Genomic DNA, 13,594 nt, shown 5'->3' with positions numbered 1-13,594 from the left:
TTAATTCAGCAGCAGCAGCAGCACTCTCCCTGCTCTCACTAACACTGCAGCTTCAGAATGAATCTAAGAGGGCTGCCGTCCTTGCTTTTTTATAGGAGGTGGGAGGTTCTGGGAGGGAGGGTATGCTGATTGGCTGGAATGTGTCTGCTGACTGTGAGGTACAGGGTCAAAGTTTGCTCAATGATGACGTATAGGGGGCGGACCGAACATCGCATATGTTCGCCCGCCGCGGCGAACTCGAACAAGCGATGTTCGCCGGGAACTGTTCGCCGGCGAATAGTTCGGGACATCTCTATTCGCTGTTCGGCGAATCGCGAACACGCAAAGTTTGCCGCGAAACGACCGCCAGGCGAACCGCGAGGCCATCTCTATTAAGCATATTTCAGTTGCAGATTGCGGCACAGTCTGAGACTTCTCCACGGTCAAGGCAGGTCTAAAAATGGAGGTGTGGCATGGGCAGGGAAGGGGACAGGATGGCAGGCACGTCTTACTCATCATTTTCTATGCCTGTTTTAGGCATAGAAAATCAGTCTAATAGTAAGACAGCTAGTCTTATATTTAGACTGACACTGGATGTGCCGAAGTTATGAAGAGGCCGATCCACCGCCAGATATAGAGGTTATTAATACATGCATCTAAAACGCTAGTCTTAATAAATGACCACCTTAATTCTTAAAGTGGTTGTCTCACTTCAGCAAATGGCATTTATCATGTTCACAAAACTTACTAATGTATTGTGATTTTCCATGTTGTCTCTTTTGCTGGCTTGATTCATTTTTCCATTTCATTATACACTGCTGTTTTCCTGTTAATTCATTTATTCTAACTAAAGATGAGAGAAGTATTCAAAAATTTGATTCAAATGCTTTGTCAAATTTTTTCAAAGATTGCAATTCAATCCAAATTAATTTGTCATGCAGCTCGTAATAAAAAAAACTATTGGCCAGCTGGCAGGGAGCATGTGTCATGGTGGGGAGTAGGGAAAATCCCCCACCATACAATGAGGGGAAAGTAAGGTAGCAGCTAGGCCTGGAAACAGGGAAAAGGGAGCTGGTAACCAACTAAGCATCCCTAAATCAAGGAAAAGGGAGCTGGTAACCAACTAAGCATCCCTAAATCATACCCCTAACCTACTGACTGTATGAGCCACCCTGTAGGGGGGGCTCATACTCTCAAATCTGGGCCCTACTGACCCTAACGGTCCCTGCAACATGGCGTCAGAAGGTGGAGACAAGCGATTCCTCCACGACATGGAGGAACCGGAGTCTTCAACAGGCCTAGCAACAAAGGGGAAGAAAGCAGCCATCAGTGGACGACACGACAGGTAAGTGTCCAGAGACAGAAAAAAACACTGCCAACAGAACCAACTTGGACACCTACCTGACAAAGCTGCTACAGGAACTTGAGCAGTCCACGCCTCTACCACTATTCGCCATAAATTCACAGAAATCGTGATCTCCAGTCATAATTTTCTTGATTGCGAAAATCGGCAATGTAATATGCGCGTATTGTGCGCGCAATACAGGCGTGGCTCACTTTTGCTACATTTTTCAAGCTGCTAGAAGTTTCCTGAGACAGTAGAAAATGGTTGGCAGCAACTTTCGTGACTATGAGGAAGAACTCCTGATCACTGATCAAGTAATTTTACATTTTAGCACTGTTTTTGATTACACTTCGCATGCATGGCAGAACAATATGACGGAATAACGATATCAATTGCCCTGTCACGTATGCAGTGCAGGTGTACTTCACGCAATAAATGTGTATATGACGTGCACCTAACTTACAGACGGATTAACTATATCAATTTCCCTGTCACATATGCAGTACAGGTGTACTTCTCACAATAAATGGGTACATGACATGCACTTAACTAAGAGACGGATTGACTATATCAATTTTCCTGTCACGTATGCAGTGCAGGTTTACTTCATTAAATAAATGGGTATATGACGTGCACCTAACTAATAGACGGATTAACAATATTATTTTCCTTGTCACGTATGCAGTGCAGGTGTACTTCACGCAATAAATGGGTAAATGACGTGCACCTAACTAACAGACGTATTAACTGTATCAATTTTCCTGTCACGTATGCAGTACAGGTGTACTTCATGAAATAAATGGGTATATGATGTGCATCTAACTAAGAGACGGATTAAGGCCTCTTTTACACGTGCGTCGCGTGTGAGGGCCGTATAGGAAGCGGGTGCATCGCGGGAAAATGCACAATTTTTCCGCGCGAGTGCAAAGCGTTTTAATGCGTTTTGCACGCGCGTGAGAAAAATCTGGACTTCTTCACAGAAGTTTGGGTTAGGTGCTCTGTAGTTTTAATTTTTTTCCCTTATAACATGGTTATAAGGGAAAATAATAGCATTCTTAATACAGAATGCTTACTAAAATGTGGATTGAAGGGTTAAAAATAATAAATAAATTTAACTCATCGCATCCACTTGGTCGCGTAGCGGATCTCCTCTTCTTTCTTCAGGACCTGGCAAAAGGACCTTTGATGACATCACTGCGCTCATCACATGATCCATCACATGGTCCATCACCATGGTGATGGATCATGTGATGGACCATGTGATGAGCGCAGTGACATTACCAAAGGTCCTTTTCCTCCCAGGTCATCAAAGAAGAAGAAATAAGAGAAGCCAGGCTGCGCAAACAAGTGGATGAGGTGAGTTTAATTATTTTTCATTTTTTTTTAACTTCTCCATCCCTATTTTACTATGCATTTTGTATTTAGAATGCTATTTTTTTCCCTTATAACCATGTTATAAGGAAAAATAATAATGATTGGGTCCCCATCCCGATCATCTTCTAGCAACCATGCGTGAAAATCGCATCGCATCCGCACTTGCTTGTGGATGCTTGCGATTTTCACGCAGCCCCATTCACTTCTATGGAACCTGCGTTGCGTGAAAAATGCACAATATAGAGCATGCTGCAATTTTCACGCAACAAACAAATGATGCGTGAAAATCACCGCTCATGTGCACAGCCCAATAGAAATTAATGGGTCTGGATTCAGTGCGGGTGCAATGTGTTCACCTCACGCATTGCACCCACATGGAAAGCTCGCCCGTGTAAAAGAGGCCTAACTATATCAATTTCCCTGTCACGTATGCAGTGCAGGTGTACTTCATGCAATAAATGGGTATATGACGTGCACCAAACTAACAGACGGATTAACTATATCAATTTCCCTGTCACGTATGCAGTACAGGTGTACTTCACACAATAAATAGGTATATGACGTGCACCTAACTAACAGACGGATTAACTATTATATTTGTGTGTCAGGGGTACAAAGTACAATGTTGCATTGCACCCACAAAAAAAATTGCTGTAGTTCACCCACAAAATTAACAGCCAGATTTGTGATTAGCTTTCTGTTTCAGGAGTGCAAAGATGATGAATTGCACCCACAAAAAATCACACTAACACTGTCCCTCACTTCAGCTGCCTGCTTTCTGTCCCTTCACTACTGAGAGCTGATGGGCGGTGCTACACGTGATACAGCTTATATAGAGGCTGGGTCACATGATGCACTGGCCAATCACAGCCATGCCATTAGTAGGCATGGCTGTGATGGCTTCTAAGGGTACACAGCTTAAAAGCTTGTTGATTGGCCCCCCTGAGGCCTTTCAACAAGCTTTATTAAATGCCCATACACCGAAATCGAACCCAAACTTTTCCAGCAAAGTTTAGGGTTCGGGTCCGGGTACCAAAAATCATAACGCTCGGTACGGACCCGAAGTTTACAGTTCGGGTTCGCTTAACACTATTTATGAGTGATCCATTGTTACCAGGCTACTTCCTTTCACTTTGTAACATGTGCACTAGCCATTTTAGAAATAAATCAGATATTTTACCACAAAGGGAGCAAAATCCTGCATAAATTATGAATATCACAATAGATTCAGGATTAATATAGAAGAAATAAAACTATAACTTCCCCCCCTCCTCCCCAATTGGCTGTCGTCACTACAGCTCTATCATATGCAGCTAAAATTACGATAATAATTGTTAACAGTCACACGTGCCGCTCTCCGTTTCCTTTCCATATCCTCATAAATTTTAATTTGTCGAAGGTACTGGATCCATTCACTTAACGAGGGTGGGGAGACAGACCCCCAGTATTTAATTAAGATAACTTTTGCCGCCATCAAACCCTTCATCCAGATCTGTCTGACCCGGACCGGAATTACCGTGTCTGAAGCAAAATATCCCAACATCACCGTCAACATCCCGGGGTTATATGTCGAAGAGGACTCCTTTTGTAGGGCTACAAAAACCTGTTCCCAGTACCATTTTAATTTGCTGCAGTTCCAAAGTAAATGGCCAAAATCCGCATTCACACATCCACATTTAGTACAGCAGCAATCTAGGCCTTTATTTTGAGGAAATTTCGCTTCGGTTTTTGGAGTATAGTACAATCGGTGCAAGATCTTAAATTGAATTAATCTGTGAGCATTAGAAATTGTGGCCTTTCTTAAATTTCTATAAATACTGGTCCATTGTAGTGGGGGGCAATGCAACTCTTGCTCCCATTTACTTGGGCTTTTAAATACAGCTATGGTTGCCAATGCCATTTGAAGTTTACAGTATAAGCTAGTTATCTTAACCCTCTCATCTGTCTGGGCATAACAATAGTCAAAAAATAAATTCTCAAGTGGAAAAATATAACCTTTATTGCTAGAGGCCTCATATACGTGTTTTAGACATGCATACATAAACAAATCTAATGATGTACTATCAGTGAAATTAAATTCCAAAAAAGATTTAAAATGTCCTAAAGAAAAAAGATGACTCACATTGACAACCCCCTTACGGAGCCAATAAATAAAATCTGTGATTTTGAAAAATTCCACCAGATTCCTGTTCTCCCACAGAGGGGTGAAGGCAAAAGAATAGGAAACTTTGAGAATCCTCTTGAGCTTATTCCAAACCCTCTGTAGGGTACAGGGTATCAATAGGGACTACCTCAATCCCAAATAACCAGATTCCAAACATGTGAAAATATTCTCTATTGGTTTATCCATAACCTGAGTTAAATATTGTGCAAGTAAACTCTCTTTAAAATTACATCGCTGAATCTGTGCACATAAATAGTATCCTTGAAAAAAAGGAAGTGATAACCCGCCCTCCGATTCCGACAGCCATAGATATCTTTGTTTTATATGCACCCTCTTCCTTCCCCATATTAGATCGTTAATAGGAGTCTCCAATCTATGGAAAAAGATATCATCGATCCAAACAGGGGAAGCCCACTTTGTTAACTTTAATTCACTCAACACTAATTATAACTCTACCAAGTTAATTTCTTAGTCTGCCTTGGCTCCTCATTTCACTTTATATGCTCCCTATTTCCTATTATATTCCCATAGATTTGGTGATATGGTTTTTTATATATACTCTACATATGGTTTTAGTATATTGCTATCTCGATCCCATTAGCTTCCCACAAACAGATGCTCTCTCACATGAATATATTTACCGTTTTTGTCTTTACTTTTATTTTTATTTTATTATGTTTCATCTTAGTTCTCTTATAGGTTTATGCTTTTTTGATTTTCATAGAAATATATTACTGCCAATTTGAGACAAGTGTCATATTCTTACATTGTCACCTTTTCCTACATAGATTTGGTTTTACAAAGGTCCCTTATTGGACCGTTACATTGCACAAAATAATCTGGAAATATTTTACGTCTTTATGCTGAGAAGAATGTTCTACTTGTTCGACACTGTTGTATAGGTTTCACAATTTATTTTGGTTCAATAAATTTATTTGATTCATTATACAGTATATTCCGAGAAGCATGGCACAAATTTCTCTCTATGGAACACAACCTTTAACAATCAGGATGGCCATTATGAATATCTTGTTGTGTCATTTAGCCCCAGCAAGGCACTGGCAGTGCTACAGTAGTTTCTCAGCAACATTTAAAAAAAATATGATCTACACCTGAGTGGTCGTATATCTCAATAAAATCCTGATCTACTTGCCTGACTTCAAGTTGCATCACAAGCATGTTTTTACTGTTTTGCAGCATCTGAGGGAGAATATTCTCTATGCTATGTTTCAGAACTGCTTTTTCAATAGATTGTCTCTTCCTTTACTGGGTTATGTGATCTCAGACCAGAGCCTAGAGTGGTCCCTGAAAAGATTTGTGTGGTTATTGATTGGCCTCATCCTCTTGGCCTAGGAGTCATCCAGCGGTTTTGGGTTTTTGCTAATTATTATAGGTAATTTATTTCACATTTATCCATGCTCATCCCACCTATCTCTGCTCTCACCAGAAAATGAGTGAATGCCAGGTATTGGACACTATTACCGTGGAGCTCTGTTGGCAAAACTCAGTTATGTGGCTTCTTCTCCAAGGTGTTCTCTTCTGCTGAGGCAAACTTTTCTTTTGGAGACTTTAGGCTTCTCATCATAAAGTTAGCTCTAAAGTAATGGATTCATCTTCTGAAGACTGCTTGTCACCCGGTGGTTATCTATAGTGGCTGTTATCTAATGTCCCCCAGGCCCGGCCACCATCTTTTTTTGACCACTTCAACACCTGGCTCCTACACTCTTTCAGCTGACATCTCCCCTATCATTATGGGTGACTTCATCATCCCCATTGACACTTTCCACTCAGCTACCTCTAAGCTCATGCACTTACTTCTTCCTTTGGCCTCTCTCAGTGGTCCTCCACTACCACCCTTAAAGATGGTCACACACTGGATCTTATCTTTATCGGCCTCTGATCCCTATCTAGCCTCTCTAAGTCACTTCTCCCCCATCTGACCACACTACTTATGTTCTCTTCACTTGTCAATACAGCTGCCACCCAAGTTCATAAATTGACACAGCCTTGCAGGAACCTTAAAAATCTTAACTTTCGCTTGCTCTCTGAGTCTCTTCTGCTGCTTTATACCGTGTGTTTCCTCCATGATAAAACTGCTGCTGCCACATTGTATAACACCACAATAACTACAGTTCTCAACTCATTTGCCCCCTCAACATAACAAAACCTGGGCAAAAAGGTTCCTCCCTAGCTCATATAGTCTAATAAAGATTAACCATTGTGCTGTTCTGATCTCTTGTGCCTGACTTCTGTCTGTTTGTAGTACAGTAAAGTCCAGATTCTTTAATGGGGGTGAAATGGTGAAAACCAGAGGTTTACCTTGATAAGGCCCTTGGTAGTAGCCTCAAGCCAGATCTATTCAGTGGCACAGTGGAGCCACTGTGTTGCAGGCACTATTATTATTGAACTAATACAATCACAACATATCCAGGATAACCACAATGTGGTTTTCACACTGTGAAACCACAGTTGTTGGTCCGCCACTGCTGTGATTGACTAGGCACTGTGTAGCCACTTTGTGGGTAGCACTATGTAATTTTTATTTTAGATTAAGTAGATGTGACAATGTTAGTGATGAGCACATCTATTCGCAGATTCGGAGATTCGTAATTTGTAATTATTTAGGCACCGAATCAAAACCTAATCTTTTCTGGCACCAAGCGCATAAGCAATCAATAGTGTTCTGTCACCACCAGGCAGGAGGTAATTGTGGTCAGTTGCTAAAACAAGATAGAAGCTTTTCATTAAAATCTGTGTTTTAGAGGACTAGAGGGATTATATACCAATTTCAAGGGCAATTGGAGTAACTTTGGTTTGGAATGAATAGATTCGGACCCGAACAAAATTTTTGGGAAGATTAGTTCATCTCTAGACAATGTGTCAGGAACAGTAAAGTTGTCAGAATTGTTATCATCATGCTAGCACTACTATTTTGGCTACAATAATTTATGAACACAGCAGTGGGAAATAGCTGTAAGGTTTTGCCACTGAGTAGATAGTGTGTGGCTCTACTGTAAGTACAGTCTACTGATTGAAGGTTACAATCATAATTGGCTTTAGGGGTATGGCCAGGGTAACAATAGATGGATCTGTACATGTCATTCCTAACTTCCTATTGATATTACCATACATACGCATCTAACAGTTATTTGTTACCTTTAGTATGGTTGACAAACATACTAGTCTTGTTATTAACTGCATTAAAAGCAGACAAACTTCAAATAATACACTAGGTATAACAGCAGTCATGGTCATTTTTCATTTATTAAACAGAAATATGCCTAAGGCTACTTTCACACTAGCGTTTTGGCTTTCCGTTTCTGAGATCCATCATGGGCTCTCACAAGCGGTCCAAAACGGATCAGTTTTGCCCTAATGCATTCTGAATGGAAAAGGATCTGCTCATAAAGCATCAGTTGGCTTCTGTTCAGTCACCATTCCGCTCTGGAGGCGGACACCAAAACGCTGCCTGCAGAATTTTTCTGTCCACCATGTGGTGTGGAGCAAGACGGTTCCATCTTGGCACATAGTGTAAGTCAATGGGGACAGATCCGTTTTCATTGACACAACAGAAAACGGATCCGCCCCCATTGACTTTCAATGGTGTTCATGACGGATCCATCATAGCTATAGAAGACATAATACAACCGGATCCGTTCATGAATGATGCATGCGGTTGTATTATGGTAACGGAAGCGTTTTTGCAGATCCATGGTGGATCCGCAAAAAACGGTAATGTGAAAGTAGCCTAAGTTAGGTGTATTTCTGGTGCAGAGTGCGGTGCAAAGGTCCTTTGTGCCACAATCTGTAACTTCTCCCTGCTCACGCCAGGTCTAAAAAAGTGGGCGGGGAAGCAGAAGGACCAGCAGGCCCAAGTCATTTACTATTTTGTACGCCTGTTTTAGGCATAGAAAATGCTGATCTTAATAAATGCGCCCCTTATTTGTTACTTTTACACAAACAAATCTTGTACTGAAGCTGATTAACACATTAAAGGGCTTCTATCACCAGATTTGGTCCTATTTAGTTGACTGACACTAGCGATGTGCTAGTGTCAGCAGTCCATAACAGTGTTCTTACTTATCATCTGTCTGCTGCCGTTCACCTTAAAAAACGTACTTTTATAGATATGCTAATGAGCCTCTAGGTGCTATGTGGGCGTCATTAGCACCTAGAGGGCTCCGTCCACTCACCATTTCAGCCGCCCATTGCGTCCCTCCAGCCCGCCCCGCTCCTGTTGATTGACGTGAAACTTCTCAGTATCTCGTACCAATTCCCGCGCCTGCGCTTCTGTATTCGGCGCAGGCGCAGTGAGTGAATGCCGCGCTCCTGGTGCCGGCTTCCTCACTGTAACGTAGTTGGCGCAGGCGCAGTGAGGAAGCCGGCGACGGGAGAATACAGAAGCGCACGGCGCAGGTGCGGGAATTGATACGAGATACTGAGAAGTTTCACGTCAATCAACAGGAGCGGGGCGGGCTGGAGGGACGCGATGGGCGGCTGAAATGGTTAGTGGACGGAGCCCTCTAGGTGCTAATGAGGCCCACATAGCACCTAGAGGCTCAATAGCATATCTATAAAAGTACGTTTTTTAAGGTGAACGGCAGCAGACAGATGATAAGTAAGAACACTGTTATGGACTGCTGACACTAGCACATCGCTAGTGTCAGTCAGCTAAATAGGACCAAATCTGGTGATAGAAGCCCTTTAAGTAATTTTGAACCGTCATACAAAATCTCAAATATAAATGTAAAATGTGCTCCAGTGTGAGTAATTACTTTCTCATGGAACCTGATGTGAGCCCAAAGAAATTACAAAACAAACTGTACTATTCAGACTTTCTGATGTCCATACTCAGTTGTAAAAATATGCAGGTCAGTGTGTTTCCAATTATATTGTGTGATAGCTATAGTAACACAGACAGCAAGAGTTTAAAACAGTGAAAATCAATATGGGTAAAAAGTGTATTATGCCTTGGAAATCATAATCCTTTTGCAATTTTTTCCAAGCACATGCTGCTATGAGCATTAGACAATATAAAATATTGGGACAAAAAGAAAGAAGTTGATATTTTTTTACCCCTCCTTTTAATTAGACCGCTCTTTAGATGTGCTCACCCTAGCCAAGTGTTCTTTTATAAATTCTGGAAAAATATCTCATGCAGCCATCGTAATGCTTCACATTTGAGCCAAAAAAATCTGTTTTGACTTTGGATTACATTACGAATTTCTCCTATGGTGTTTAAAATTGGCATAGAGAATGGGTGTTGAAGCAGGAGGTCATCTGCTCTAGCAACAGTTTGTTCTAAAGTGAAAATCTTAATACTTCATGAAAAGTCATAGAAAATTAAGAAATTGAACCACTCAATAGATTGTAAAACATTGCTATGGTTAAGAAAGACAGTACGAACAGTAGAGATGATATCATTGAGTAAAAACATGTACAGTACTTATATTTAATTACATCTATATGCTATTTTTGCATGATTTTATAAGTGTGAATAATTCAATTATGTTTTCATCTTTTCTGCTTATGAAGGCGTCATTCCTCTAGCAATGGGCATAGTCACCTAGCTGTTAACAGGAACATTTACAAGGTAATTGATCACCAAATTGTGACCATATCTGCTATTTTGTTTTAAAAAACTACACATCACTCTAATGTTTTTGCTGAATAACATTACCAATTTTACTGTCCTTGGAGTGCTGAATTCATATAGACTCACAAGTGTACCTGCATCTAAAAGAGCACATCCCAGCCATGCAATTCAGTCAGACTTTGATGCATCTTTTCTGATATAATCACTTGTTGTGGTGAAAGTACTGGGAAAGGCCTGGAAGATCATTCTTATTGTTTTCTTCCATGTAGTTTTCAAGTTTAAAAGTGATATTCGAGTTGCTTAAAGGGGAATGTGTCATCAGAAAATGACCTGCTGTTTAAATCACTTTTTTATGTTTAACATATTTTTTTTAATCATTTTTGATGATATTTTTAATTTTCCATGTCACTTTTAAACTAAAGCAAAAAATCCAGCAGTTTTTTCACTGGCCACTATATCTAATAATTGCCACTACTTGTTGGTTTGTACAGATTACTTTACTGCAGTTGACTCCTTCTAATCCTGCCTATAATGATATGGTCTCTGAGTATAGAAAAGACAGGATCCACCATTCACAATAGGTGACTGTCAAATCTTATTTAGTCTTTCCTTGTACAATGACCACTGCACAGGTCACAGAGCGTGTCTAGAAAACTCTCCCATAGAAGTCAATAGGATCCCCTCCTTACAATCGTGTCTATGGACCATGGGGCCACTGTAAAGCAATTGTTATTTAATGCTTTGTAAATTTTGTTAACAACAGCTCTGGCGAGATGGCCGCCCCCATAATCATGTTCAGCAAATAGAATAAAAAATCTGTAATTAGAAAATAAAAACAGGGGGCTGCCATAAAGCAATTCTTAAAGCTTTATAAATGCTCTTAAGAACACCTTAGGCAAGATGGCCGCCCCCATAATAATGTTGTGGAAATAAAATAAAAAGATCTACAATTAGAAAAGGAGCTGGCAAATAAAAATTTTGGTGACACATTTCCTTTTAACATTTTAAAAAGGAACTGTTCCTGGTATCATGGAAGAGTTTCTGATAACTAAAGATGAAAATATCATGGCCATAACAGATATGAAAATTCTTTACTAGTATATTCTAATAAGACAATCTCAAAGACAGTGACTAAGAGTGGCTTGTATGTTACAGGGATGCTTGAAGCACTTATGCTTTTCCTTTCAGCTATCATCATTTCAAAGGGGCTCTATAAAAATGATTGCATCTGTAATGGTGGTTTTAAGATATGCAACATAATTATTATTTGTTACTTGGATGACTTGCAGATGAATTGACTTTCATACTGCACAGACATTTAACCTGTTGGGGACATATGACGTACCAGTACGTCATGATGTCCTGATATTTAAGGACACATGACGTACCGGTATGTCATGTGTATTTCCGATCATCGCCGCCATGAAAAAAAAAGTTGCCATGAATTTTATTTTTTTTTTTAAATAAAGTTTCCCCCTAAAAAAAAATAAAAGTTTCATGAAAAATAAAAAAACAATGTAATTTTCCCCAAATAAAGTTAAAAAAAATTGCTAAAAAATAAGGAAAATAAAAAAAAGTAGACATATTAGGTATCACCGTGTCCGTATCGACTAGCTCTATAAACATATCACATGACATAATCCCTCAGATGAACATCGTAAAAAATAAAAAATAAAAACTGTGCTAAATAAACCATTTTTTTGTCACCTTACATCACTAAAAGTACAACATCAAGCGATCAAATAGGCATATGCCCACCAAAATAATACCAATCTAACCGTCACCTCATCCCACAAAAAATGAGCCCCTATGTAAGACAATCGCCCAAAAAATAAAAAAAACTATGGCTCAGAATATGGAGACACTAAAACATCATTTTCTTTGTTTTAAAAAAGCTGTTATTGTGTAAAACTTAAGAAAATTAAAAAAATATACATATTAGGTATCTCCGCATCCGTAATAACCTGATCTATAAAAATATCACATGACCTAACCCCTCAGGTGAACACCGTAAAAAAACAAAAAAAACTGTGTAAAAAAAGCCTTTTTTCTTCACCTTACATCACAAAAAGTGTAATAGCAAGCGATCAAAAAGTCATATGCACCCCAAAATAGTGCCAAACCGTCATCTTATCTCTCAAAAAATGAGACCCTAGCTTAGATAATCGCCCAAAAACTGAAAAAACTATGGCTCTCAGAATATGGAGACACTAAAACATGATTTTTTTTTTGCTTAAAAAATGATATTATTGTGTAAAATTTACATAAATAAAAAAAGTAGACATATTAGGTATTGCCACGTCCGTAATAACCTGCTCTATAAAAAATATCACATGGCCTAACCCCTCAGGTAAACACCATGAAAAAAAAATTGTGTAAAAAAAGCCATTTTTTTCACTTTACAACACAAAAAGTGTCATAGCAAGCGATCAAAAAGTCATATGCACCCCAAAATAGTGCCAATCAAACCGACATCTCATCTCGCAAAAATTGAGACCCTATCTAAGATAATTGCCCAAAAACTGAAAAAACTATGGCTCTCAGAATATGGAAACACTAAAACATGATTTTTTTTGTTTCAATAATGATATTATTGTGTAAAGCTTACATAAATAAAAAAAGTATACATATTACGTATCGCCGCATCCGTAATAACCTGCTCTATAAAAATATCACATGACCTAACCCCTTAGGTGAATACTGTAAAAAAATAAAAATAAATACGGTGTAAAAAAAGCAATTTGTTGTCACCTTAAATCGCAAAAAGTGTAATAGCAAGCGATCAAAAAGTCATATGCACCCCAAAATATTGCCAATCAAACCGTCATCTCATCCCGAAAAAAATGAGCCCCTACATTTTATCTCTATTTTACATTTTTTCTTGTGGAACACCTAAAGGGTTAACAAAGTTTGTAAAATCAGTTTTGAATACCTTGAGGGGTGTAGTATCTAAAATGGGGTCACAATTTTGGAGTTTCTACTCTAGGGGTGCATCAGGGTGGCTTCAAATAGGACATGGTGTCAAAAAACCAGTCCAGCAAAATCTGCCTTCCAAAAACCGTATGGTATTCCTTTCCTTCTGCACCCTGCCGTGTGCCCGTACAGCAGTTTACGACCACATATGGGGTGTTTCTGT

This window comes from Bufo bufo, chromosome 2 (genome assembly GCF_905171765.1).
Source record: "Bufo bufo chromosome 2, aBufBuf1.1, whole genome shotgun sequence".
Taxonomy (NCBI): Eukaryota; Metazoa; Chordata; class Amphibia; order Anura; family Bufonidae; genus Bufo; species Bufo bufo.
Note: the sequence above shows the minus strand (reverse complement) of the source record.